Source organism: Struthio camelus, chromosome 3, assembly GCF_040807025.1.
Source record: "Struthio camelus isolate bStrCam1 chromosome 3, bStrCam1.hap1, whole genome shotgun sequence".
NCBI lineage: Eukaryota > Metazoa > Chordata > Aves > Struthioniformes > Struthionidae > Struthio > Struthio camelus.
In genome coordinates, this window is record NC_090944.1 from 130,916,465 (window position 1) to 130,943,967 (window position 27,503).

At 40.5% G+C, this 27,503-nt stretch overlaps 1 long non-coding RNA gene across 1 annotated transcript in view; it reads right to left on the minus strand.

Annotated features, from left to right (window-relative positions):
- LOC138066884 (uncharacterized) overlaps window positions 1–27,503 on the minus strand; it is a 241,969-nt gene that overhangs the window by 69,057 nt on the left and 145,409 nt on the right. Inside the window, exon 5 of the long non-coding RNA XR_011140512.1 lies at window positions 553–642. This is a non-coding gene — a long non-coding RNA (uncharacterized lncRNA). The remainder of the gene's footprint in view (window positions 1–552; window positions 643–27,503) is intronic.

Genomic DNA, 27,503 nt, shown 5'->3' on the forward strand with positions numbered 1-27,503 from the left:
GTTTGGTCTTCAGAAAGGCATAGCATTTTGATGGGATTTCACAGTTTTCACAGACAGCTGTCTTGAGAAAAAGTATTCCTATTTTATTCCACCGTAAAAAGCTTTTAACTCCAAATTTCCACCAGTTGCAGTTCTCAGTGCCGGTACCAAAACAGAGATTCTACATACTAGTGTAACGGGATTTAGATATGAAATCTTCTAAGAAATTGTTCTCGCTGAAGTCAATGGGAAGTTGGAACTCATGTCCTGTTACCCTGACAAGAGAGGAAAAGACTGGCTAGTTCCAAAGCCACCACCTCACCACTATCTTTACTTCAGCCCCTGAAGCCTTTATTTTACACTATCTGGAGAAGCCTAATGCAAGATACTACATGCTGCACCCAGAGACACTTCAGGCACTGAAGTTCAGTAGAGCTTCTGGTAGAGAATGAAAGAGATGGAGATGTGAGATGTCTTGCATCTATGAGCCATTTCTTTTCCCTGTGGTGGCAATGATCCTTGAGGGAAACTTTCCTTCTTCTAATAAAAAACTTTTCAAAGGAAAGTCCTTACCAGCTTCAGATGTAAGGACAGAAGTTGGCATGAGTATCTCTTCGGCATCAGTAGGTGCTTGTTTTACACTAAGCGCACACCTGGAGAATCCTGGAATATAAGAGAAATCACTTGTATACCTTTGGTTACCAGAGAAGTTCCCAGAGCAAGTCTGGGATTCTTCATAAATTGGCATTCTACCATTAAATCACAGGAGGAGGAGTGAAGTATTTTCTCCCTTGCCTTCCTCAAACTGGAAAGAGAGCTTGCAGCTTTGACTGGTTTACATCGGTGCCTCACCTTGTGGAGACGGGCACAGTGGGGACAGAGGGTACTGAAGGGAAGCCCCATCCAGATGCTATTCAGCCTTTTATAACTATCAAACTTTTTGAGGAGGAAATCCCTTTTACTTAGACAGACAGTCAGCATCAAAAAGTGAGAATAATGACATGTCCTGCCATTCATTCCTGCATTAGTACTTCACTACTATAAAAACTGCCTTTCAGGAGGAACATCTTCCTGAATATCACAGTGAATAAAGGCCAGGGAAAAGGAAGACCTGTGAGGAGAAATAAACAATTCCTTTGGGGAGAGATATCATACTGCCTGTTATCTCACAGCACGTTCTATAAAGGCGCAATCACTTGCTGTTTCTTATCCAGTGGTCAGCCAAACCCCAACTCTGATGAGCTTGGAATATTGCATAAGAGCGGGCCTATTCAGATACCGTTTTGCAAATAGCCAGTCCCTTGAATTGAAACATATGCGTGATTCATAATGTATTCACTGCAAGGTGTACTAACACACGGATGTACTCGCCCTCAGCAAAAAATCCCCAAGCCCATTGAAAGATCCTTTCCACACTCCTTACTCAGTCAAAATTTCTGTTGGCTTCACTAGGAATTTGGTCTGACTATGAAGTGATAAAGTTTTACAGAAACAGGCTCCAAGGGAGGATATCGTAAAATATACAATATCTTCTTAACGTAGATTGCTCAGTTACTCATCCACTGTATATTTGTGCACAGTAGCAAATTATTAAGACACTAGGCTCAAATATCTGCCCATTGAGGATTAATGTTCTCCACATTGCCTTCACTGGGAGCAGGATGTGCTGATATCTGATACACATCCTAAGAAAGCAGGACAGGCTTTATTGGCACACTTAACATTTATGAGACTCACAGTGAACCATATAATCTTCACAAGATTATACAATTTCCTAGATTGTAATCTCTGCCTCATCCCATGTGAATCAAATTAAAACAATAAGGAATTGATGGCCTCATAACTTGTAAACGTCTAAACCAAGTATCTTCCAAAACACCCCAGCTGCTCTCCAGGGCAAGCTATGCCCGCATTAGGGTAAAAAAATTCAGGGGCCAGAAGGCAGAAGTCTCTCCACCAAATTTATTTAGATTATCTGAAGACCCTGCGAGTGCAGACGTGGGTATGACAATCTACAGCATGGCTAACGGGATGATCATCAGAGCTACTATTAGAAATAACAAAAGAGTAAAACACTAAATCCCACAGCTGCAGAAGACAAAATATAGAAGCATGAAACTGAATAATCACCAATCAAATAAATCCCCCAAAGACATTATTTACAAAATCTCCTCATTTTTAACTAGTGATATGATGTGAGGAGCTTTACTCATGATTTCTTACAGCTTTGGGTTAGCAAAGCTAGTTGACAGTCCTAGTGGCTGAAGTGAGCTGTGCTTATTATAAAGTCAATAATGTCTACCTGGCAATTAGCCAGGAATCAGACAATTAACAACTCATTATAAACCTGCCTGTGACATACTATTCACATGGACAGCTCCTTGCTCAGTAAGCAATCTCTCCAAAATCAGCATAGGGAACAAGGGAGAGGATCAGTGTCTCCCGCACACACAATTCCACAACTAGGTCCACTGGGTGGAGAGTAGCATTTCAGTGGGCAAATAAGTTAGAAACTGGTACTACCCATGCTGCAGGTCTCTCCTGCAAAGGAGAACTGGATTCTGGATTTGTGAAATGTTTCTCAGTGGTACTCAGATGCTTTTATGGAAATCAACCTCATGCCCTACTAGGCACTTAGGAAAACGTCTACAGGCATTCCTATTACAAACACTGGCTCAGCTTCATCAACACTATAATGCACCACTGGCATTTTCAACCCCCCATTGAGTAATGTTTGCTCTCAACAGAGTCATTTAATAGAACAGCAGCAAGGTTGGCCCCAGCGATATAATCAGGAGCAAATCCAGAGCAGATTACGTCTTTCCATTGATCGAAGGGAACTGCTGCAATAGCAGGATCCAATAGTTTTTCCAGCACTGCTGATTAGAACTGAGCAAGATTCTTCCGTTGAAGACTTTTTCAACTAACACAATTTAATTATTGGAAAATCTGGGGGAGGTTCATTGAAAACTCAGTTTCAAAGAAAATCCAAAATTAAATATTTTGATTTTGGATCAGAAAATATCTTTGATTTAAGAACAAAACAAAGCATTATTTCAGATGTTCAAATTCCCCTTAACGCTAGTTTTTGGGTTTGTTTCTTGTTGAAACCTTCTCCCACAAAAAAGTTGGATAAATTATTCAACAAAAATATAGGAGGAAGTATTTTTTGGTTGTAATTTTTCCACACAAAAAAGATATCTGTAAAACAATCTTATTGCTAATACATGTGGAGATGAAGCAGCATTAGTAACATTGCTAACATTCAGGAGACTCTGGTATCATTCATCTTTGGATGTTAGTGAACAAGCTATGTACAGATATTCAAATAACTTTAGGTATGGGCCAGCAACCCTTGGAATATAGTCATGAAAACTAGATGAAAATTAAAGAAAGGAAGTATTGAAAAGAAAGTAATACTGAAATAAAATCCATTGAACTTGACTGGCAGGGCTCAATTCAGTTATTTTCCTGCATGGCATGGCATTTGATTTCAACAACTCCAGTAGTGAATTGCAGGTGCTATTTAAGAAGAGTAAAGGCATTACAGTTTGGCCCACTGTTATTTAGAAATAGAATTGTAATTGTGTATTGAGTTCTTATCTTAGGATGAGGTAATCTACAGTATGCTGATGAAGGTTTATCACCTGGGCTGGTAAAGCCCCAGGGAATGACAAAGGGAAGAAAGAATGGGAAGGAGACACATTGGCTATGAAACACTCCTTGCTAGAACAAGAAACAATAGCATGCTGCAACTGAGAAAGAAAGAGAGACACATCCTGGGACAAGATACCTTGCTGAGGTATGATACTAAAAAGAGATAAGCAGATTTTCAATGACAGGTTAAGGCATCAAAAACACTGCAATCGTTGAGCTGAGACACAAGGTCTTTCTAGAGTTTATGTTTAAGGTTTCTAAGGTCAAAGTGGCTCTTGCTTCAGATCAGAAAAGTATTTACTTCTCAGGTAAAGACATTTAAAGTGACTTATTATAGAAGGCAAGTACTCAGCACCTTTTGAATACCAGAGACCCGCAAAAGGTCTTAAAATAGGCACCAAAAATCACACACCACTTCAGATTCCACAAATTTTTTTCCATATAATTTAATCAATAATTTTCCAGCCAGCAGCTTATCAAAGCATTACACCTCAATAGCTTGTTTCATATTTTCTGGCTACTCTTAATTTGCTAATGATAATCTCAATATTAAAAAGCAATTTGATTTCAGACTTGTGGCTGGAGTCAAGCTCTCCATAGGACAGGAGTTCAAATTCCAAACTCATAGAAGGAATAAAAGCTATACCCACCTGAACATGCCTAGAAGGGGCTGTGATGGAAATAGCTGCGAAGTGATAGGCAGAACATGCAAGAACTACAAGGAGATGTTAAGCAAGGCACAAGATTCACATTCAAGCATTTCTTTTTTAAAAAAAACTATGGCCAGTGCTGGTCAGATTGTCCAGGAAGCAGCACTTGAGCCGAGCAAGAACTCTGCTGGTGCGCAGAAAGCAGAGATACTGACTGTACAGCCCAGTTCACATCCTCTTTCAAAAGGAATTTTGCACACTACCGCCACAGCCAACTTAGAAAACTCTGCCTTGATCCTTAACCTGTTTCTATCAACTGGAGCCTTCCCACTGATTCTAATAAGCACCAGGGCCTGCTATACTAATCATTTCCAAAAAAGAATATGGATGTCATATGAATTAATAAAGCATTTGAAATAAAGGTGTATATAAAATAGAATGCCTTCTGCACCTTTACCTATGGAGTACTGGGTCATCATATTGGATTAAGCCTCTTCATTGGTCCCATCACATACCATGTAAAGCATGCATAGTCCCGTTATACTACCCATGATAACAGGAAAATGCTCATCCAAACTCTTGCTGCAAATCCTGCCCTAAAGCAGGGGTGAGGTTTGCTGAGTGCTTGCTGAGCACTGGGAATTTCAATTCTTTGGTGCTTGACACAAGATAGCTTAAAGGGGTCTGAGCTTTTATATTCCGTTTATCCTGTCTGGGGCATCCAGACCTGAAACCTCATGTTTCATCAGTGATAAATCTTATCTAGAAATATGTTCCCTCATTCCTAGCCCTGATTTTTTTGGAACATCAGGCTTCAAAACAAACATCAGCATCTGCCAGCCAGTTGAGTAACCCCACAGAAACGTGTACACAAGGTTCTCCCAAATCCCCTGTATCACAACAAACAACTGAATCCCCTGGTGATGTTTAGGACTCTGTCAATCTGACAACTCTTTCATAGGCCTAACAAGAAGGAAAATAAAGAATATAACTTGTACTTCTTGCTCATATAGGTCCACCACTATGGCAGTCATCTGGCCACTCGCAAACTTCTGAACACATTAGCAGCTTTTCCTAATGCTGATCTGGACTGCCAGCTAGTGACAAAAGAAGCTACATTGGTACACAAAGAACTTGCTGAATATCTCCATCTACTGGCACAAAATATGGAGGAAGGAAAGGGAAGGAATAGGGAGAGTAGAGAAGTAAGGAGGGAAAAGGGAAACTGGCCAAAGGAAAAAGAACAGCACAAAGAAGATAAAAGGAAAAACACCAATCATAAAAGAAAAGGACTTTTAGGTAAGTATCAAAGGAGCACCAGGAAAGAAAACCTAACCAAAAAAAAAGTATGCTTTGCTCCAAATGGCTGAAGGTAAAGGAAAGATAGTTAGAGCAGTTTCCATGACAAGTTGCAACATTCACCATGCAATTACTGTCACTGGCTATAATAAGGGCTGAGCAAGCGCCAGAGCCTCAGCTCTACTGCAGTAGGTAGAGCCAGGCCAGTTTATACTAGGTATGCTTTTCCATAGACTAGAGCACCAGATAGGACCCTTAGATTATGCGGGCTGACTTCCTCTGTATCAAAGGCCATTATATTTCAAAATTCCTCTTTATTTGGGCCCAAAAACTTGTGTGTGCTTCAAATACCTAAAAGGGTGGTCCAGCCTTAAATGAAGCCACCAAGAGAAGTTTGGAGTTTGTTGCAATGGATGTTGATCTCTTTTCTCACTGCAGTTCCTATCTGTGCCAGCATTTCAGCAGGAGGCTACTGCCCACCTGTCTAACTGTGCCAGCCTGGACTCCTGCCTTGGGCTGGACTTGGACTGACAGGGCTGTGGCCAGCATCTCCCAACATATCACAGTCTCTGGATGTTGCTGTGTTACAGAACTTCTCCACAGGCAATATTTTTCAAACCACTATTGATCTGAGCTAGACAAGCATTCATCTCTAAGATAGGCAAGGCTCCATATGTCATCACCGTACTGCTCAAGTCATCCACCCACTTCGATCTGCAAGGCTGTTAGCATACTGATTGCTATACATATACCTTCCAGGAGCAACTTTACAGAGTCAGCTACTCACTCAGAGTCATAATTAGAGACAGGAATGTAACATTGCAAAAGAGATTTAATATTCTTTTGAATTCCTAGCATTAATTTGCTTCAGCTGTGTGCCAGCCCCCTTTCCATATTTGTTTTCAAAGAATATTTTAACAAATTAACTTTCTGGCAGGAATATTTGTGGAAAAGGTACATTTTAAATCAGTCCTGGGGAATGCTCCTGGGAAAGAAATTTAGCGTTCAGAATTGTGAGTATTCTCAACAGAAACCCAATATTAAGCGTTCTGCTTATCCAATCCCATGCACTGGGCTACAGCTCAAGAGGCCTCTGTTCAGTTCCTATCTCTGCCAGATTCCCTGTTTGATCCTGGGCAGCTCAAGTAATCTCTCCAGTTCCTTCTGCTCCCAAGCCAGCCCAGCTATGCCTGAGAGTTCAGGGCTTGCAGCATAGCCAAAGCCTAACGCTTCGATGGTGGCTGTACAGAGATGCTTCCCAGAGCCAATAAGAACGTGGGTATGGCTCCCTAGCACAGGGCAAGTCTACAGATATGTGCTTTTAACTAGGGCTGGCCAATTCAGGTTAAAATAACAGCGAGAGCTCTCAAATTGCTTTGGTTTATCTGATTTAATCTGAATTATCTAGCTCAAGTTAGCAAACTCCAAATTAAGAACACACCTGCATTTTGTGCTATAGAAATACCCCTCAAACGTTATCTTTCCCATCACATTCAGGCCACCAAGGTTATAGAAGAGCCTTTCCCTTTTCTTCTCATCCCTAATTACACCGCAATCTATTCCCTTCCTAGACCACAGTCAGCCCTGAAAGTCTACCCCTTCCTCCACAAAAGACCATGAAATATAAATGTTAAATTAAAACATATATATAAACATATACATATACATACATACATACATACATACATACAAACATATACATACACACACACACACACACACACACACACACATACATACATACATACATACATACATACATACACACACACATATATATATATATAAAATCCCACTCTTACAATTGCCCGTGCAAAGAAAGGGCTCACCCAAACAAATCAGTGATATCATTAGGTCCCTCTGTAAGCGCTGGGGTTAGCATACATTAGGAAGTTTGTAAGATTAAGGAATTCACTTTTCAACTGCAGTCTCTGGAATTACACCCTGTATTCTTACATGGCCATGACTCCTCCACATCCACTGCAGCCAACTTTCTGTCCTTCACCTCCGCCATGCTCACCCTTCTCTTCTCTAGTTTTCCTACTTCAGTCAGTCTCTTGTTCTCTCCTCCTTATTTCTTTCTTCACCCTGGGCTGTCAGCCAAATGCCTCAGGTCTGATAGTAAAAAAAAAAAAAAAAAAACCCTCAAAAGGTCTGCATAGAATTAAACCACATTTGCCTCAGATGGTTTGGAGACAAAAAAAAAATGGATTCAGATACACTGAGGACTAGATAGTTAGATTTTCCAAATAAGTGACTAATGCCAGAAAACATACTGGGCTAATTTTGTTCATACCATACCAATGCAAGTTACTGGCGGTATGGATCAAGACTGGGATTTTCAAAAAGGCTAAAGGTAACGTTTTTGAAAGCTCTTTACTGACTTAGGAGTCACGGTATCATTTTCAAGAGGAAGTTAAGAGCAAAAAAAAAACCCTTCTGAAGCTATTCTATGAGTCAGACTGGTGTTCCCAGATCCTGACTTTGCCACCACCTCATTTTCATTGGGAAAGTCCCCAAGATCTCTTCTAGTGGGTAGGCCTGCATCTTGACAGCAGTGAGCAGCTCAGTGCCAATGTTGTGCCTAAATCCCAGGCAGGCTGAATCAGAAATCTGTTGATTGCACACTGGATCTGGTTGGTACACTTTGAACACACATAAGCCTCATCGAATCCTGTTGCCTCCCCACAAGGGGCATAGTGGTGCTGGTTACAGTTGTCCCTTGAACACCTCCTTCAAACTTCATCATCTGCCTAACTTTGGAGCAAGCTTTAAATGCAGATCCCCCATCCCTAGAGAGAGACACTTTGTCTCTGGCTGCAAGGTAGACTGAAGGATCTTGTTCTGCTCTTCCTGCTGAAGTTGCTTCGCTTTGTTTAAAACACTGAAAGATTTGGTGGGGCTGGGAGAAACCCAGAATGATTCCAATGTTCCCCTAGAGGCAGGAAGTCAGTTTTCAAAGGCCAGCCTTAGGATTTGAAGAAAGGGAATATTCTGGGAAAGGAAAATGCATCAACTCTTTTCTGGTTTTGTGTTTTGTTTTTATTTAAAAGTGATAGGACTTAGGCCTTAATTCTAGGAGAGGATTACTAGCAAGGTGAGGGGAGGGCCATAGTCAGAGGTAGACATCTACCTTATCTTGGCAATGCAAGGTAGGATAGAGAAGTCCTGTCCTTCCCTCTCACCATTTATTTGTTAGTCTGGGCATTCCCAAGACAATTAAGAATTCTGGCAGCTGTGAATATTCTTCATCAGGTGCCTGCCTCTCCCCCACTGAAAGTCAATGCGACTTACTCTCTTCCAAGTATTTTAGGGTACAAATTTCAGAGGGGCCTTAGGGACAAACTTGTACAGATATTTACAGGACTAAAATGCTTTTAAATAAAGTATTCCTCAGTGAGTTAGGAACACAGTCTGTCCATGTTTAATTGAATTTGTGCTCCTAAGTCCTAGAGACACTTTCTGAAAATCTTTGTCTTGCAAATACGTTAGCGATAAACACCAAAAGATTCATTTCGAAACAGCTCACCCTTCACATATGAGGACACATTCTCACATGCATCCCGTTGCCCAGTTGATACATCAATGAAATGCCCAGATTTTCAAAAGTGCCAAGCACACCCAAACATTCTTCACCATCCTGTATTCTCTTCGAAGAGGAGTGAATTCATCACTGCTTTTCTCAAGTGAGCTTGGTGTTGAGCTCTTTTGATAACCAGGCACAATGCTGTTTAATTACTTCTATGCACAGTTTTAGTCATTTAATATTTTGTTGGCAAAAACTGAATCCTAGGCATCATCATCTTCCTTCCTATATATCCCTTCTGACTTCAGTAGCAGTCAAAGTAGATCACCACCTCCTTATTTTGAAAATCCCACCCTCTATTCCATGTCACAGCAACTCATCACCAATTAAATTTCAGATCTTGAGCCTTTTCAGCAAACTGATAGTTAATGAACTATAGGCAAAGACTATTTGACAAGCGTGGCTGAAATGTGAAGCCATATGTGGAAATCACCGTCTTTTCACATGCAACTTGTGAAGAGAAAGAGAAAAGTATGAATCAAATTAGCTATCATTACAAATACTGGTCTGAAAATTAATCACAGATGTTTTGATGGAGAACTGTTTTTTTCTTAACACAATTCTTTTGAAAAGTGCCCATTCTGCATGAAAAGGATCCCTTTTCCCCTGAAGAAACTGATTGTTCAAAATATTAAAGTATTCCAACCATACTTAAAGACATTTCTGCATGCCTTTGCAATGTTCCATGGGAGCTGGATTTTGCTCTTTGGTGTTCATCTAAGCCAAACTCCTTAAATGAATTACATTTGAAATGTCATATATCTATCATCTTTAAGGGAGGAGACCACAGAGTATCAGTCCAAATAGAAACCAGGTTTAAAGAAGCTTAAGGAAAGAAGCTTAAAGCCAGGCACTACAGCAACTTTTCCAAACAGAAATATTCTGATCTTTCACCTAACATTTTCTTGATATTCATCCTTTTTTTTAATCCAGCTTTTTTCCTTACTCAGTGTTTATGACAAACACGAGTCAGTAACAGTCACGTGATAAGCAGTAAAATCACTTGATAAAGGTCAACTTTTACACGTACATTTGGCCAGCAACACTCGGACTGAAGTCCATCCCTGTGACATACCCCTCTATCACTGCAGAATTCAAAAAAGAGCTACGAGGAGGTAAAATTACCAGCACATGTCCACATGCACACAAATACAAAACTCCTGCCAGATAAGCACTTCTCTACCTTCTCCTAAAAGGTACCGATTTTTCACTTTGTGTCCTATTCTTCCCACACATGCCTCCTTCACAAACCCACACTAAACTGAGATTCAGTACCACTGTGTTCTGTACCTATAACCACTGAAAAGTCTACTAGCTTGTCCCTCATCCTAGTAGGTAAGATAAGATTTGTAGGTAAAGTAAATTTTCCTTATTAGAGCAATTAATAGAATTTGAAAAAGCAGACAAGCTTTCAGGACTGCTCACTGGCCTTTCTTCCAGGTTTAAAGCATAAGCAGCAGAAATCAAAGCTAAATGCAAATTGAAAAAAAAAATGCTCAGAATTTAATTTAACATGTACCAGTGAGACTAGCTTCGAAAGAAAAAGTAACTGGTACATGTGGGGTATGTTAGCAGCATAAAATTATGGTTGATAAGGTGATCTTTGCAGGAATGCAGAGAAGAGGCGATTTACAGCCTGTGGAATATGAAGATGCAATAGGTGAGGTAGGAAATTCAGGTGTACCTTACAACCTTTGTTACTGAGCACTTATAAGTTTTAGTGCCAAGGTACAACTTTGAAAAGTGTTTTGTCAATTAAAAAATACTCTGATGGTCAAGACTTCACGAGATAAACTATCAGACCATACCATTAAATTTGCACGTCTCCTTTTCAGGGAATGCACAGACAGACTCCAAACTCCAGGCTCCATTAAAGTCAGTGGCAAAACTCAGGATGGCCCCAATTCCATTGCTGGCCTGTAAAAGAAGATGCTTGCTCTCCTCTGACACACCATGTGGCTACAGCATGATAAATCCCTGCAATTCCTAATCCCTCCGAATGAGGAACACTATCTGTACAGCCACTCCAAACAGAGGAACCAGAAAGCAGTGCACAGTGTGGCATGATTCCTTCCAAAGATTATCTTAATCAAGTAAAATGGAAAAGTGGTCAAGTTCAGGACAGAGCTATGCTTAGTAGATCTTAATAAGAAACAAAGAAAGAACTGTTTTGCACTGTATTGTTCAGGCTTGCCCTTAGGAACATGTGGAAAAATGTTTACTAAATAACTCAAATACTTAGCGGTGAGATACATTTTGTTTCGAACTGAATTTCCTGCAAGTGCACACATGACAAAAGGGAAGGAAAAGGTCATCAAATTATTCTGGGTACCAAGTTGTTGGCATCATTCTGCAGAAGCAAACCTCTCCATTTTACCAAGAATAGGCCTTGTAAAAACCCAAACCCATTCCTCTCTTCAACAAAAAAAGGAAACGTACCATCTTGTATTATGAGCATGGAGGTGACTGATGACTTCAACTGTATGTTTGATGTATAACCATGCGTAACAGGATTGCCTCTTTAATATTTGACTAGGGACCAAACCCTTCATGATCCAGCTTCAATCTTCACTCTGCCAGGTGAGTAAAGACACTCGAAAAAGCATCAGACCAGAGGAATTAGGTGAAGAATTGCTTTCTCTATGTTACGTGTTTTCTTGATATAAACGCAATGCTTCAACAAGCTCAACCTTTCAACCAGTCTCAAAAAGAAATGAAAAAGAAGACACAAATGTGCTCCCATCTTCTCCCCAACCCTCACCAAATCAGTTCTTTTGTGTTTGTAGCTGGCTTGACTGAGTTTTCTGAAAAAAATACAAAACAAAATCAAAACATTACTGCAAAAGATTTTTGTCTCAAGCAAATGTCTCATTCCTTTGGAAAACCACTTCTCAGAATGGAAGAAAAAATGTTCAATATGCTTTGCGTCTTGCCAATCAGACCAAAATACCTTCATCTTTAAGTCACTTCAGAAAACAGAATCAAGGTGCTTTTTTAAATGTTATTCTTGCATATCAAATCCCCCACCATAATGATACGTACGGTTGGAGTTTGAAACTAATGCCAGGCAAACCTCAGGCAGGGCTGAAAACATTTATAAGGTACTATGTGCACCTGCTAGCTGCACTGTTACTAAAACCTACTACCCCTCTAGAGTTATCTGTTGCTTTAGTCATCTACTACCTGCACTTTTTCCATTTTTCTACCAGTTGAAGCTAAATCTGAAGAAATTTCTTACAAAATGCAATACCTCAGCACGCTCAGCCTTTAAACCATATGCTGCTGAAACAATCTGTTACCATTCCAAGTAGAACAATCAAATTTATTAATTGCTAAGCTCTTAGGGTTTAAACACAAGCATGCTGAAGTGACATATTTCAAATCTTCTGTCATATGGAATAACCATCTTCTGAGAAGAAACTGGTGATCCAAACCCCTTTTAATAATAAGCGGGAAGACCGTCCGAGTGTTATTGGTGATCCTGCAGTTACCAACTTTAAAAGCCTGTAATTAATTAATGACAACAACAACAACAACACTTACCTATTCACAGAACAGTCCCAACAACTGCAAGTTTGTTCCTGATTTCAATATCCCTACCAACCTGAAAAGAAATTACTGCACTGATTTATTCAAAAGATATGCTTTCTGTGAATAATCAATGTCTTTTTAAGTGCCTGCAGTTTCAACTGCTTAATTTCTACTGCTATTAGCACTGGAGAACATACATGTATATGAGGGAGTCAGCTGGATTATTTCGGTTGTTTGTGTATCCTCATCAGAAATCATTCCTACCAGTTACAGCTAATATGATCTAGATAGTGAGGTAGGCCCTAGGAGTGCCAGTGAAGACCACAGCACTGTATATGCATGCAGCAAAAGACAGTCCCTGCCCTGAAGAGCTTACAGTCCACATTCACAAAGAATGGCAGATGCAGCAAGACAAAGTGACTCGTGAAACATCTGGCACAACTAAGCTCAGAATGCAGATTTTCTAGAGATGGTATTCTGTAAAGTTTCTCAACTTGAAATAGCCTGCTCTTCTTCCCCAAGATATGTGGGTGGCAGGTTGAAACCCACTGTTCCACATGAGCATCCAGTAATCCCTCCACTGAATCCTAGAATTTCTCCTTTCATAGAAATCATCGCAAACTACGATGACACTAGAGAAATACAGCAGGAGAAAATCCTAAGATTAGCTGCTATCGTCAGAGCAAGGACACGAGCTGACAAGCAGATCCTGTGGGACTCCTCTTTCTAGGTGGAACTAGACAACCAGATGTTTCAGCCTTTTAGAAGATGCAATGCAAAAGGACAGCTTTTGCATATCCGATTTGCAAATTCAGGACACTTTTATGTTGTAAGGATGCTCTTCTTCATGGCTTTCAAAGTTCAGGCTTCGTCTACCTGCCAATCTCAAAACTAAAATTCCTTCATCTTGTGTTCGAATATCTACAAAAGGTTTTCCTACCTATTGCTTTCATGAAACGAGACAGATTTGCTCCTCAAATACATGATACACCTTTGCATTTCTAGCAGCACATACTTAAGTCTCTGGGGAAAGAGAGGAGCCTAGGACACTGACACCTAGTCACTGACTACCTCTGGTGAACAGGACCTAAGTTCATAAAGCATAGATGTGAGCAGCCACACTACAAAACTAGTGTGTCCTAATGATCCCACATCTCCAGACAGTTGCTGAGTCCTCAGGGAGCGCCTCCCATGGCTCCCTGCATCACTCTACAGTCTCTCCCAGTGAACCCCAGGAGAATTTGTCTCACCTTTTAGACACAGGTTGGGAACTCTAAAAAGGCACAGATGGACCAACAGCACTTGAATGGTTTACCTTCTACCTTCCACTACTCCAAAATCAAAGTCCAGGTTATAACTCTCACTCTCACTAAGGTCTGACCTTGTTGAAAGAAGTGCTGAACCTGGATGAAGGGTTTTGCACTGGACTGAGAAAGGATAAAATACAACAACTGACTAAAAGCTCAACCTAACTGTGTAAGAAAGGCAGAGGTCATAGATGAAAGGTGCCGTGATAAAAGAGAATTTGAGCATTTCAGTGCTTGCAAAGTGACAATTTTTTAGAAGGTTAAATCTGAGAAAAGCGTATAAGTTTTCCAACAGCAACACTGCTGAGAATGCAGCTGCAAACAGATGTTCTAGAAGCAATCAGCCAACTGTGGATCTCTACAGAAAGGAAGCTCCAACAAGCTTCTCAGATCTCTCTTCAACTTCCAATCAACTATAAAGAATAACAAAATTACAGAAGCAGGAAATAACGCTTCCTACTCTTTTATGAAATTCCTTTGAAACTCCTCCACTAAAGCGGAGCTTTAAATAGTTTCCTAGTTTTAAAATAATCTCTGCATGTTTTCATCAGCATGCCAGATTCAATCTCTTGGAAAACTCATCTCTCACCTCAAGCAAATATATACCCATGTACTAAGTACCTAGATTCTTTAGTTTTTGTTTGCTACAGGAAGCCCTTCGAGGGCTGCCCAAATTGCTAGAAGAGCAAAGGCATGTCAGGAGATATAAATCAGTAAGTGAAATAGGACTCAGGAGATGCAAATGTGTTTTTTAGTTCTGTCTCAGGGTATCCATGTAATCCTGACCAGGTCATTCACAACATTGCTCTGCTTCAGTTTTTCAGCTACAAAATGGAGTGGCAATTCCCCGCCTCAAAGGAATCTTATAATGCTGAAATCATGAAGGCTCAGCTATTGTGGGGCTGCACCACTCATAAATATTTAAAGAGAATGAAATCAAGAGGAAGGAAAAGATAGAATTTTTTAGCCCGCTGCAAACTTACTTTTTTCACTGCAAGTATGGTAGTGGTAAGACCAAGTAATCTGATCTTACTCCAGTGACACCATAACAGGCAATGCTAATCATAACATAAAGGCAGCTGCATGTAGAAATGTGTTTCTTTTTGGCGCTGTCTGTTCTGTTGGTTGTCACACACCCTCAGGAGATGAATGAGTCAAGACATGGGAAAAAAACCCATCAACACAACAGCACTCAGTTTGCCTAATACTTTCATGAACTCTTCAGCTAAGCCCCAGGTTTTCTAACTCTTCAAGGTGTGGACATAACGTGTTTGCAGATACTTCCTCTTTGCTCACACTAGAGTTGGAACTTGACACCTGGTGGCGTAAGTAATAGGAGGCCAGAAATAACTGAAATGAAGCCTGATACTCACAAGTATCACTACTGACTGCATGACACACCCCGCTCTGTAATGGACCCTGAAGGGGGTCACATCTTCCATCTTTCATCAAAAATTGGCAGCAAAGTCTGCCTCTAAAATGATCCAGATGTTTTGGGAAGCCTGTTGCAGGTGTGGAGTGTTACTCACCTTATGCCACAACCTCAGCTTATGTGAACTAGTGTTGACCTTCCCTGAGGTTACAGCTCTTAGCTATGGAGTGTCCAGGAGCTAACCACATGGGAAAGGGTGGGAGTGGGGGACATTAATTGTCACAGGTAGTTCAAGTCAAAGCTAGTATTTATCTTACTGACCAGGCATTATTTCCAGCTGCCTTGTGGTGGGGGATTTCTCTTTGGTGATAGCAGCCTGACGAAGGATAATAAATCTGCAACTACCTTTTACTGATGTGTAACCTGGAAGGACACTAGCACTTACAGACTTGTACAGAAAGAGATGTAAAACTGTCTTTTTCCCCTCAGCTTTCTGGGAGATTACACACTACCATGTCACAGAGCAAAGATTATTCTTTTCTCTTGCAAAGAAAGGAGGAAAAAAGCAAAGTATATGGGCACACACAAGGTAATAGCAGACACTAGCATGCAGCGTGACCCAAAAATCAAGTGGCCAGTGATAAAGACAACAAAAGGAAAGAATTTGGCTTAAGACTCTTTGTGTCTTGGAAGATGGTAGTGTCTGGTGATCTGATATACAAGACTTACAATGGTGCAGCTGCGCTCTGGTTAGCAATGCTCTATACATTGTGCGTTTTAGGTGAGTTTAGGTCACTACATACATTCCACAATTAAAAGAATCATCTTCTGAACGTCACTAGAAACACACAGGAAGCACGTGAGACAAGGTCAGGTTGATGTAACTGTTAGAACTTCAGCTTTGCTTTTCCCGAGCTCAGCTGGCTCTTCTCCCTCTTTAGGAGAGCTTATACAGCATTAGCAAGAGAAAATTCATTAACCTGATGCAAAGTCACATAATGTGCCTGGCCATTCCCCAAAAATGCAACCCTTGAAGTAGGTCACAGAATCACAGAACGTCTGAGTTTGGAAGGGACCTCTGGAGATCATCTAGTCCAACCACCTGCTCAAGTAGGGTCACCAAGAGCACGTTGCACAGGATTGTGTCCAGACAGCTTTTGAATATCTCCAGCAAAGGAGACTCCACTACCTCTCTGGGCAACCTGTCTCAGTGCTCAGTCACCCTCACAGTAAAGAAGTTTTTCCTCATGTTCAGACGGAACTGCTTGTATTTCAGTTTGTGCCCGTTGCCTTTCATCCTGTCGCCGAGCTCCACTAAGAAATGTCTGGCCCCATCCTCTTGACACCTTGCCTTCAGATACTTATAAACACTGATCAGATCACCCCTCAGTCTTCTCCTCTCCAGGCTGAACAGGCCCAGCTCTCTCAGCCTCTCCTCATATGAGAGATGCTCCAGACCCTTCATAATCTTAGTAGCACTTGGCTGGACTCACTCCAGCAGCTCCGTGTCTCTCTTGTACTGGGGAGCCCAGAACTGGACATAGTACTCCAAGTGAGGTCAATATGATAAGTTCCATACCACTCCACTGGCAGGTACTTGATGATGAATATTAACACAAGTCTGCTTAGCAGCTAATCAGTGCATGCTGTCTTATGGAAAGCACAAAGCCAGCAAATATAATGGATACTTTTTGGAGAGACATGCCATGACCACTTTTTGACCCAACGCTGCATGTGCAGAGTTTGTCATTTTAGCAGTACAATGGCCAGCATTTCAAACCTATAGAGTCACAATGTTTATTGTCTGCCAGATGGACTGTGAAATGTATACTGTTCCTAACAGGATTATGCAAGTTGTTTATTATTTGCAAAATAATCTGAGCATTACCCTCTGTACCCTTTCACTGGGGTTCCCTTTTATACAAATTAGGAAGTCCAACTTTTCTTTTTTAATACTTGTAAATATCAGCTTTCAGCTTTACAAATGAATGGCATTTAGGCACATACTTCAACAGTATTAATAGCAGACCAAGAATTTTTTAGATGAATGGGAGCACAAAGAACATATTATTGTATTAAACTATACATATTAACTCTGATCACGTACGTACCTGTATCTCTCAGTCCCCCAGAAATAATGAAAAATACATGATGATGAAGCTATAATATGCTGCTCGCCCCAATGCTACCTTTCAGGCAAACTTTGAGTATATGCTTGCAATTCTTGAAGTCAATGGAATTTAAAACTTTTCAATCTAGTTGTAAACACGTCCTTAAGTGCTTAACTAAACTGCAAATCATACAGTTCGCCTAATCTTCCTACTGCAATTTTGTTGTAATTATTGACACTCGCAGGGATTTTACGGTTTTTTATGGGTTTTTAACACTGGCAGTCTTCCAAATTAAGTAATTTCTCATCACTTGATGGACAATGCTTTATCACCAACAAACTGCTCCTGCAGCAACAAAACTACATGCCTTATTAAAGTAAGAATCCAGCATGACTACTGTTGTTCCTTGAGTTTTATCTGCTGGAGTCAGCCCATCTATTAAAGGTCTATCCATTTCATATTCATCCTTTGCTCACCTTCTCACTGAATCCTGATAGAAGGAGCCTTTAAAGTCCATTCACGCTTCATTTAGCAGTGACCATGGGCCATTCACCAGGATATATCTTCACTACCATGACTGCCGAGTAGTGCAGACACACAGACTTGCTTGCTGAGGCAACAGCTGCAGCCCAGCTGTGACAGACCTGAGCTCTGCAAGGCCTGAAAAGCCCAACTATGCTATTCGGTTCACAACAGGCTTCTTCTGGGTGTGCAAGAGTTCTACTAATGATATCATCACAGATACGATATTCCGTAGCGTGAGGCAGGTATGTTCCTGCTTGGTTTTCAAGACTGTGAGGTGACTCTGACTACATTGCTTCACCTTCCTATGCTTCCATTTCCTAATCTGCAAAACAAGGATCCTGGAATCGTCGCTTCTCCCTGCACTATAAAGTGCTCCGAGATCTGTGTCTTACAACTGCACTCCCAGATTGCTTGACTGATCAAATGATTTGCGTGATCAAGCTCTAGGGCTGGTTTTAACCTATGAAATTCAGTGCTGTTTGGGAATTGGTGGTTTGGGGGACTTCCAAAGTTCACTGAAGAAAAGATAAAAATTTTCATTGATTCCTACAGGGTTTGGATCAAGTTTTCAGGAACCTGTTCTCTTCTTACACTGTCCCAGTTACGTAAATTAGCTAGTGGTCTTGCTACAACTGCCCAGATTCAAGCTCTGTCCTCCACAGGACACTACTGGGAACAGCTGTAACATACCACTTCAATAGAAAAGGCCCTCAAGCTCTGGCATTCAAGGCATGACAGAAGTCAAGGATTTCGGTTGCAACTTCCACTCCTGGAGTCTACTATACAACTTTTTATTATTTATAGCTTGAGCTGGGCTTATTAACACTAATGCAGCATCAGCCTGAAGGCCAAAAGGTTAGAATGCCACTGTACTGACAGACAGGCTCTGATCACACATATACCATATGTGACACTTGTAAATAAGCGTGAGTGAGCTTAACAACTGTAAAAAACACACATTTTATAACTAATTCAGAATCAGACCAGCAATATACACTCTTCCCTTTCCCCTTACCCTGTCATAAAGAATCACAACTCAGATTCACCCACAGGTGGCAGTACTTCAGTGACAAACATAGTCATGCGACAACCACACTGGGATCTTGCAGAGTAAAATTTGTTGTAAAAGAACGTATGTACTTATATTGGTGTTAATATGGTTCCTTAGTCAAACCAGCTGTAAAATGAGTTAAAAATAAGGTTGAATTTCTTTGGGCTAAAGATATTACAAAGGAGAACAAGAATGAATAGTGGGCCTGTAGCCACTTTTAGCAAAGTAAAATGTGGAATATTAACTGATTTAATATCATGAAATTGAAGAGAATTAACTGATAGACATTTTTCAGTTCCCCTCTCCAACTAAGAGGAACGAAAGGATTTGATAAGCTATGGAAACTCACTTACAAAAACCACAGCATTAATTCTTGTGATAAGCAAGCAGCTATTTTTCTTGAAAGAGTTCATTGTTCATAAGTAATTTAAGGACAAATTCCAACTCAGGAAAATACATTTCCTATCAAAATCTAATACAACATCCAAGAGTGACAGGAAATTCAGGGCAGCAGGATTTTTTTTTTTTTTTGGTCTATTTCTGGAAGTCTACTTTTAATATCGATTCATAAAAATGTTACTTCAGTCAAACATTTTTGAAGCTGTGGTTTGCTAGGGGTTAGCTCTTTTGGGGAGGGGGAGAACTTGAAAATATTCCTGGCTTGACCAGAGGGTATGAACTCTCTCTTGCATCTGACCTCCTCTGTACAGCATGGAGTCGAATATTGGTACAGCAGAAGTTCACTGAAAACTCACTTGGGAACAAGGCTCTGCTATGTTAGATGTTGCATAACAGCACTGAGTTCTTTGTGTCGGTATTAATCTGAATATCTCCATCTCTTTTTCTCCCTCACATTGCCTGTATAGTCCTCAGGACTTTTTAAGACATTGACGTGGTATCTTTTTATTTCCTCCTGAGAGAGCTTTAAAACCTTTCAGATTTCCCAGTTTTCCTCTGTAATCACTTAAAAATGGAAGGTGAAATTTTCATGTGTCCTAACTCTTGGAGTTTATGTGTTAAGAAAAATGATGAGAGCTGGTAAAACATGAAAAAGAAATGTAGAGTAGACACATCCCTGTTTTTGCATATTTGAAGAACTCTTTGGGTCGCAGTCAGTTGGAGGCAGCCGAATCAGAGAGAACCTGCAACATAGTAGAATTACAGTCCCCAGCTGCAAAACAGAATTGGCACAGCCAGGAGAAGAAAATGCACCATCCTCAAATCAGCACAGAAAGCACCTCCCTTAAACAGGATGTCAACACCCTAAGCAATGACTGCCACCAGCTCAGGTTCTTCCCATTGCACTGCAATTTGGCAGGGCCCTTCTGGAGCTACATAATCAAGCCCTTATTTTCCTGCTAGTTTTATGATGACTATGTTTCTCCCAGACCACTCCTTCACTTTTTCATTTTGCCTCTCCATTTTCTACCATTCCTTAGTAAAGGTTAAGCGAATTTAGAGCTTATAATAGGCACCATTCAGTCATCCAGCAGCCTGAACATGTCTGCTTACTCTCAGAATGGGCACAGAAAAGGCAACAGCAATAGAAGCTTTTCCAGATACTGTCCCACCCAGGATGCCGAGTACATTGACCTGCAGGTCTTCTCCCATAAGGACAAAAGCATAGTTTATTCTCTTGTAGCATCATTAGGTCACTTGTTGAGAGCTACAGTGTCAAACAAGGGTGTGTCTGTCAAATACTGCCAGTTGGGATGAGATCATCTGGCCAATGAGACAGCTCGGAGACCATTTTCTTTTACCTAGACTTCAAAGGCTTCCAACCAATACCAAAGTCTTCTTGATTCATGAAAATGACCTACAGATGAGGTACTTCACATTTCATCATTGAACCTCTGACCCACCCATTGTCCAGTCCCTATTTTTCCCCTCAACTGTCCAACTGGATACCCTAAGTAAGTTAAAACACAGTGCCCGATAGTCATACAGTGCTGACTTTCCACTGCTCTAAAAGGCAAATTCTCCAGTCATGTAAATATTTCTAAGCTCCAACTCAATAAACAGGCCCTTCATGAGAATATAAAAATAACTGAGCCATGCTCCAAGACCTTTCACATTGCTGGAGAGGTGCAAAGGGAGTGCAGAGTAAATAAGAACCTGGTTCACAATTTCTCACAATTTCTATGCATGCTTTTGTTTTCAATTATACTTAGGTTTGTTTCAGCTTTAATATGAAACTTGAACAGATGCCAGATTTCTTTTTTAAATCCTAATACATTCCAGATTAGCTGTGAGCACCAGTTATCTTTTTCCATTCTCAACCTACTACTTTTAAAGGGACACAAAAAAAGAGCCCTGGTTTAGGATCTTGTCTAAAGGAGATGATCTGATTTCTTGCAAAGAGCACAGGTGCTTCTGTGTTGAAGCATTAACTAACCAAGCTCCCATATGACCATTTTATTATGTTGGTATGGCAAGCAGTCAGCTGTGGGATTTTTTCAGAAGCGCATGAGGTCACTCCATCTCTTTAAAGCAAAAATAATGACTCTCCAGCAAATAGTAAGAGTTGGCAACTGTGATGTTGAGATGATGTAATTGTACACAGTGGTGATGTGAGATTTTTCTTGGTTCCTAGAAGCCAATACTGCAGAGGTAATCATTATAACAGTATTTGCTTTAAACTTTTGGACAAGAAAAAAGACCAAGTTTCTTGCAAAAACAAAGGGTGATCATACAGAGTGAAAGGTCAGAAATTGGCTGTCAGAAATGGAAGCAGTTAGGGCCAGCCTCTGGCACTGAAAATGAAAGGTAGAAAGCAATGCAAAGAGCTGAGTACTTCTCCTGCACTAACACATATATCTTTATATTCTGAGCACACTGGCTTTACTTCTCTCCAAGCCTCCTCTACTAACAGCAAGTTATCTTCTTAGTTTTGCCATAGGAAAAATGATGGTATGGAATTATATACTATTAGTAGGCACCCCTAGAGCAAATACATGGCACTGTATACATTGGCAAAATAGGATGGGTACTTAACAGTGAATCAGTGACTCAAAGAACCAAGTTTCTTTGTTTTACTGGTGTTGGTAAATTTACTAAAAAACTACTATTAAAAAAGAGCCATCTTTCTTTTTTCTATAGCTGAAGAGGATGGACTGGAATAACCAGACAGGTTGAGCAACGTGATAATAAAAATGCCTCATCACATGGGACAAGTTCTGGGAATTTTCAAGAGTTTTGCATCTTGTTTTTGTTTATTTCTTAGACGTGAAATACGTGAAGAATGATGTGCTGTGTTCCCCCCAAACACATACGCCAATCTGCCATGTAACTGAAGCAGGTAATGTCTGTAAGAAAATGCTGGGCCACACTAGTTTGCCCAAACTGCTTTCATTATGTGGCCTGTTCTGTTACAACTCGTAACTGCTGCTGCATAGATGCTGCTATTTATAAATGGGAGCAGCCGGCACTCCACAGCTCAGCTGTAGGTTTACTAGACTACTGTGCTGGTGGAGTCTGATTTTGGAATAGTTAGAGATGGACTCAGCAACTTGGCAAACTAAAAAAAAAAAGTAAATAGAGGTTACCTTTCTAACCTTTAATAAGGTAACCAGGTAATTAGTATATTTTCTGCAATGATCACCACGTTGAGTGGCAAATAAACCTTCTTACACTGTACCACTGTCTCTTGCTGGCTTTCCTGCTTTAATGGTTCATAGGGACAAAATATCATATTGGTATATATAATTTGGGTCATTCTAAACTCCTCCTAGATTCACAGGCACTGGAAGTTATGCCTTATGTCACTGAAGAAGTAAAAACCCTCAATTTGAAACAAGGCTGGAGATTGACCTACCAGTAAGATTTACCACCGCAAGGAACAAATGAACACTGTAGAAGAAAAAAAAAAGTAGGTAAACTTTTTTGCTGTAGATTAGCAAGAAGTGGATTCATTAGAAATCTTTTATTTTGCTTAAATCTAACTAAGAGATGATCTGCAAACAACAGTGAAAATGTTCGTATTTGTTTCAGATTTGCTTCGTGTTCTTTTTGGTTTTGTCTGATTTTCTTTTTTATAGCCATAAAGTTAGCTTTTTCTAGACTGAGAGTTTAATGACTGTAGAAATAATGAACTACAATAACTATTAGGAGGAAAATGGTATTCAAAATCTTTTGGTATTGACATGGATGGTCAATCTGTCTGATACAGGAAGTCTGATTAAAGACTCATTTTTTTCCTTTCAATGACTTTATCAAGAGCTCTTGACATATATATGTGTATATCTAATAGATACATATATAGAGAGTATATCTCCTGCCTATGTTTCACCAAGGACAGAGAACATAAGGATTAAATATTTGTAATGTAAAAAACAAGCAAAAAACACTTTAAAGTAGTATTTCTAGCTTTCTTAAACATCATTCAGTAGCAAAGACAACACAACCCATTCTTTCCAGGACAGCTTAAAAATATGTAAAATTTTCATTGCTGTTAAACTGTCTTTCAGTTTTCTGGCCAAATTCCCACTCTTCCCATTTGAAAACACCGGCTGAAGAGAAGTTCTGTTTGAGTTGCCTTGTGCCCCCATCCTCCCCTCTGGGCCAGGCTCTGCCATATTTCCTAGAACGTAGCAGGACCCTGCTGTCCATATCTGTCCCCATAAACCCTCTGCAAGAGTGTAACATAGCAACGGTGGTCCAGCAGGAGAGTCTGGTCTGCGGAGGAGAAGACATCCGAACTATTCAGAGGGTAAAACAGCATACCCTGCATAATCCTATTTATTTTAGCCTAATTATTCTAGCCAATTTCATCAGACACTGATATTTATCTCTAAAATTGAGCAAAGCCAAGGGATGTGACAGGTGAATTGGCCATTACAATACAATAACATTTAAGAAAAGTCAAAGATCAACCTTTCTGGGCTCAAAACCTCCACCAGACTCTAATGATTGTCTTTCCAACTTCAATCTGTGGTGTAGATGAGGCATGGTGGCAACCCTCTCATCAGAAAGGAAAATCCAAGGTTCATATTAGCTATACCCTTACGATTACTAAACAAAGAGTACTGGGAAAAACCAATACGTGCAGATATTTCATTTTACAGCTCAGGACACTGACACTATATTGCTGCACCACATAACTAGAAGTTATGTGGGTTATTGACCACTGTATATTTTCCAACCGAATCATAATTATAGATTCTCTTTTACTGTCTCTACTAAGTAATTCTGTGAGGAATCTGATTCACCATGCAAACACAGCATTCAGCAGACCTCAAAGTGTCCCATGTCTTAATGGCACCAGTCTGGGCCCATGTTAGCTTGCAGTAACCATAAAGTGTTCAGGAGTGCGGGTATGAGACTCATGAAGTTCCCTGCAAATCCCTCCTCTAAGGAGAAGGCTGCGTCAGATGTACCTTCACCAAGGGTAGCACCTCCAGGTGTCTACAGAAATCCCACATAAACTGATAAGAGCTTGTAGGAACAAGAATTTACTGCCCTGATACCATAGGGTTCACAAAGTAGCAAGCGCTAGCCACTAGAGCACTTGTGTAAAAGGAAGCACCATTTCATCACATCGATTTTCTTTTACCAAAAGGACACTAAAATGTCTAATTCTAGGAAAAGGCTCCTACCTCTGAGCCTACATGGAGGGAAGCATTCTGCAGAGGGCTAGGCTTGTGCACTTCCTGCTGCCCAACTCAAACAGCTCACCGCTCAGCAAGCTGTCACAGCTCCAGGGTGCCTCGGTCTCCTGGGGCACTGCACAGGGAGCCCAGGCTCCCCACCTCAGGTAGCAGATGCTCAAGTCCCTTTCTGGACTGAGCAATAAGTTATTCCAGAAAGTTTTCCCATTACTTCACAAGATAAATCAAGTGTATGAATACGCCTCACAGTTGCTTTCACCAGTTTCCCTCCCCACCACGGAGAGTCCTGAGCTGGCACAGACCAGTGTCATTCCACTGAGGTCAATGGAATTATGCCCATTTATATCAGCTGATGATTTAAACCTCCAGACTTTCTCTCTGGCACACATTTCTTTTCCACTGAGCATGGATATAAAGCAGAGTCTAGAACATATGAAGGTGAAGACACCCGCAGCTGGTTTAAACTCACACTTCCACCCTTGCAGCTGTGCCAACACTACAGCAACAGTAGGAGTTCTGCAAAAACTACTTCAATGTAGACGTGTCCCCAAAGGGAAGGAAAAAAACCAGCACAGACGTCAATGGTAAACAGATACCAGCAAGCAGCGACAGCACAACTGGCATTAAGGTGAGATTCTGCCTACCCTCCCCCAACTTTTCCACCATTACTTTTTTGTACAAGTGAGCACTAGAACAGCTACAAGGAAGATATGGCATGCAAAAGTGAGGAAGAGAGTTATCTGAGGGGACCTTTCTTGTAAAAGAGAAGCTACACTATGGAAAACTCATGAGAACTGTTGGCTGAGGTAACTGTGTAATGCTGTAGCATGTTTGGGGAGGAATTCCAACTTGACTTCTGTCATGATTGTGTTATGCCCTTAAGCATGAGATTTTACTACCCTTATCTTGGCAAGCATGACATTTACTTATTGGCCACAGCCTTACTGCAGAGAGGGAGAACTGGCTTACTACCATTCCCAACTGGGTAGCTGCTAAGCCAGTAGTTTCCACCTCAATATGTAACCAACTGTCCCAAAAGCTGGAGGGAAAAGAGAAAACACTGATGAGGTCGTGTTTCAGCCCATCTACTTCCAGTTGATGTCACAGAGGAGAGTAATCTAAAAGAAAACAATTATCCAGGGAACCTGAGCGACAAGGAGTCTCCTGTGTTTGGAAACAGTCATCTGGCTAGTACAAGACCAACAGGGATGTTCCCAGTGAAAGGAGCCATCCAAGGCCAAATCAGAGATCCCATTTCTGGAAGGCTGAATTTCTCAAGCACGTAACAAACTGGAAAGTACGTTCTGCTCTGCAGCTCAATAAATGTTGCTTCAGCCATATTTGACCATGGAGCAATAGTGACATAAAGCTGGCCTGCTGGGTTAACCACAGGTAGTGCTTGGAAGCATTTCCCTGGAGACCATGCACTGCCTTATTACGTGATTCTAACACACTACTGCTATCCCAGAACAAGTACGAGGTACTACCCTATTCTTTACAGGACCGATCACTCCACATCCGGTACCGGTAAACAGCACAGTATCATCTGGGACAAAGTATCTGAAACACTGCCTGCTGTTTTTCGTAGGTAAGGCTTGCAAAACAAGAGAGGTAAGCAGAAAATCACAGGTACAAAATGTGAAATGTAAAAGGTTATGATAGCGTTAAATTCCATCCAGATGTCTGGTTCTCTGAAAACAAACATTATGAGCAATAACAACAAAAACTCACTGTCATTTCAGTTCATGTGCCATTCAGTGCGTGCCACAAACTGGATAGCCAACTGCAGGTTTAGAGATTGGCGCATGTAAAGTATGTTTTCAGAATAATGAGAACAAAAACAAGGAAAAAATCAGAAGATAACTCTTATCTGAAGTTTCTTATCAGACTCATCTGATCAGCTTAATCCGTTGTCTGCAAATATTGATTAATATCACTATTAGACGACATTATTAAATGTCAGCAGAGACACACCCATTTTTCACCAGAGTCCTTTACTGAACATAGTATCTCCATATGCTTCTTACCGGTGTATTTTTCATTCTAATTGTTCTAGGAATAGATTTTTCCCTAGCCTCCATAGAGTGCAAAAAATAGAATGATCCCATGTCAATTAGGGCCTCTGCATGGTAATTTGACACACATTTTCTTTGTTAATAACATCCTAAGCATCAGATCTAATTACAGGGAAAGGCATGTATGTTATAAAATATAACTTAAGGTTTGCTTTATAAATTAGAAGCAAATCCATGTTTGGCAATAAAATTCTCAAAAATATTTTCTGTAATTACTGTATGACACTGATTAATAATTCAAGCTGGAATTGTGGGACTTGGACTAATTATCCAGCAAGCTGATGGGGAAACACCTACTCTATTAAACCACAATTCTCTTTATGTTTCCTTGCAGGCCATAAAAGATCACAGCTGGGCCTTCTACGGCTTCGGGATGGTACAATGCAAGTGCCATCACTTGCCTGTTAACAACATCATGAGAGTTCATTGGTGATGCTGTTGCAGCTAGAACTATATAATACTTGAACTGCATTAGATATAGTTCAGTTAGCACACAAGACAATCATCTGGTTACTATAAAGTAAATATAAATTATTTTTAAATAATGACAAGCACACATAATAGCAAAGACGCATACTAAAGTGCTTATTGTTTGCCTGTGGATATCTCTAGATATAGACACCAAAGAAAAATATTGAAAATAGAAATCAACAATCAATACTGGTGACTTGTGACTAAACAGTAAAATTATAACTACAACAACCAGAAATGGAACGTAACGAGATATCCACTGAGGGAAGTTGTTCTACAAAAA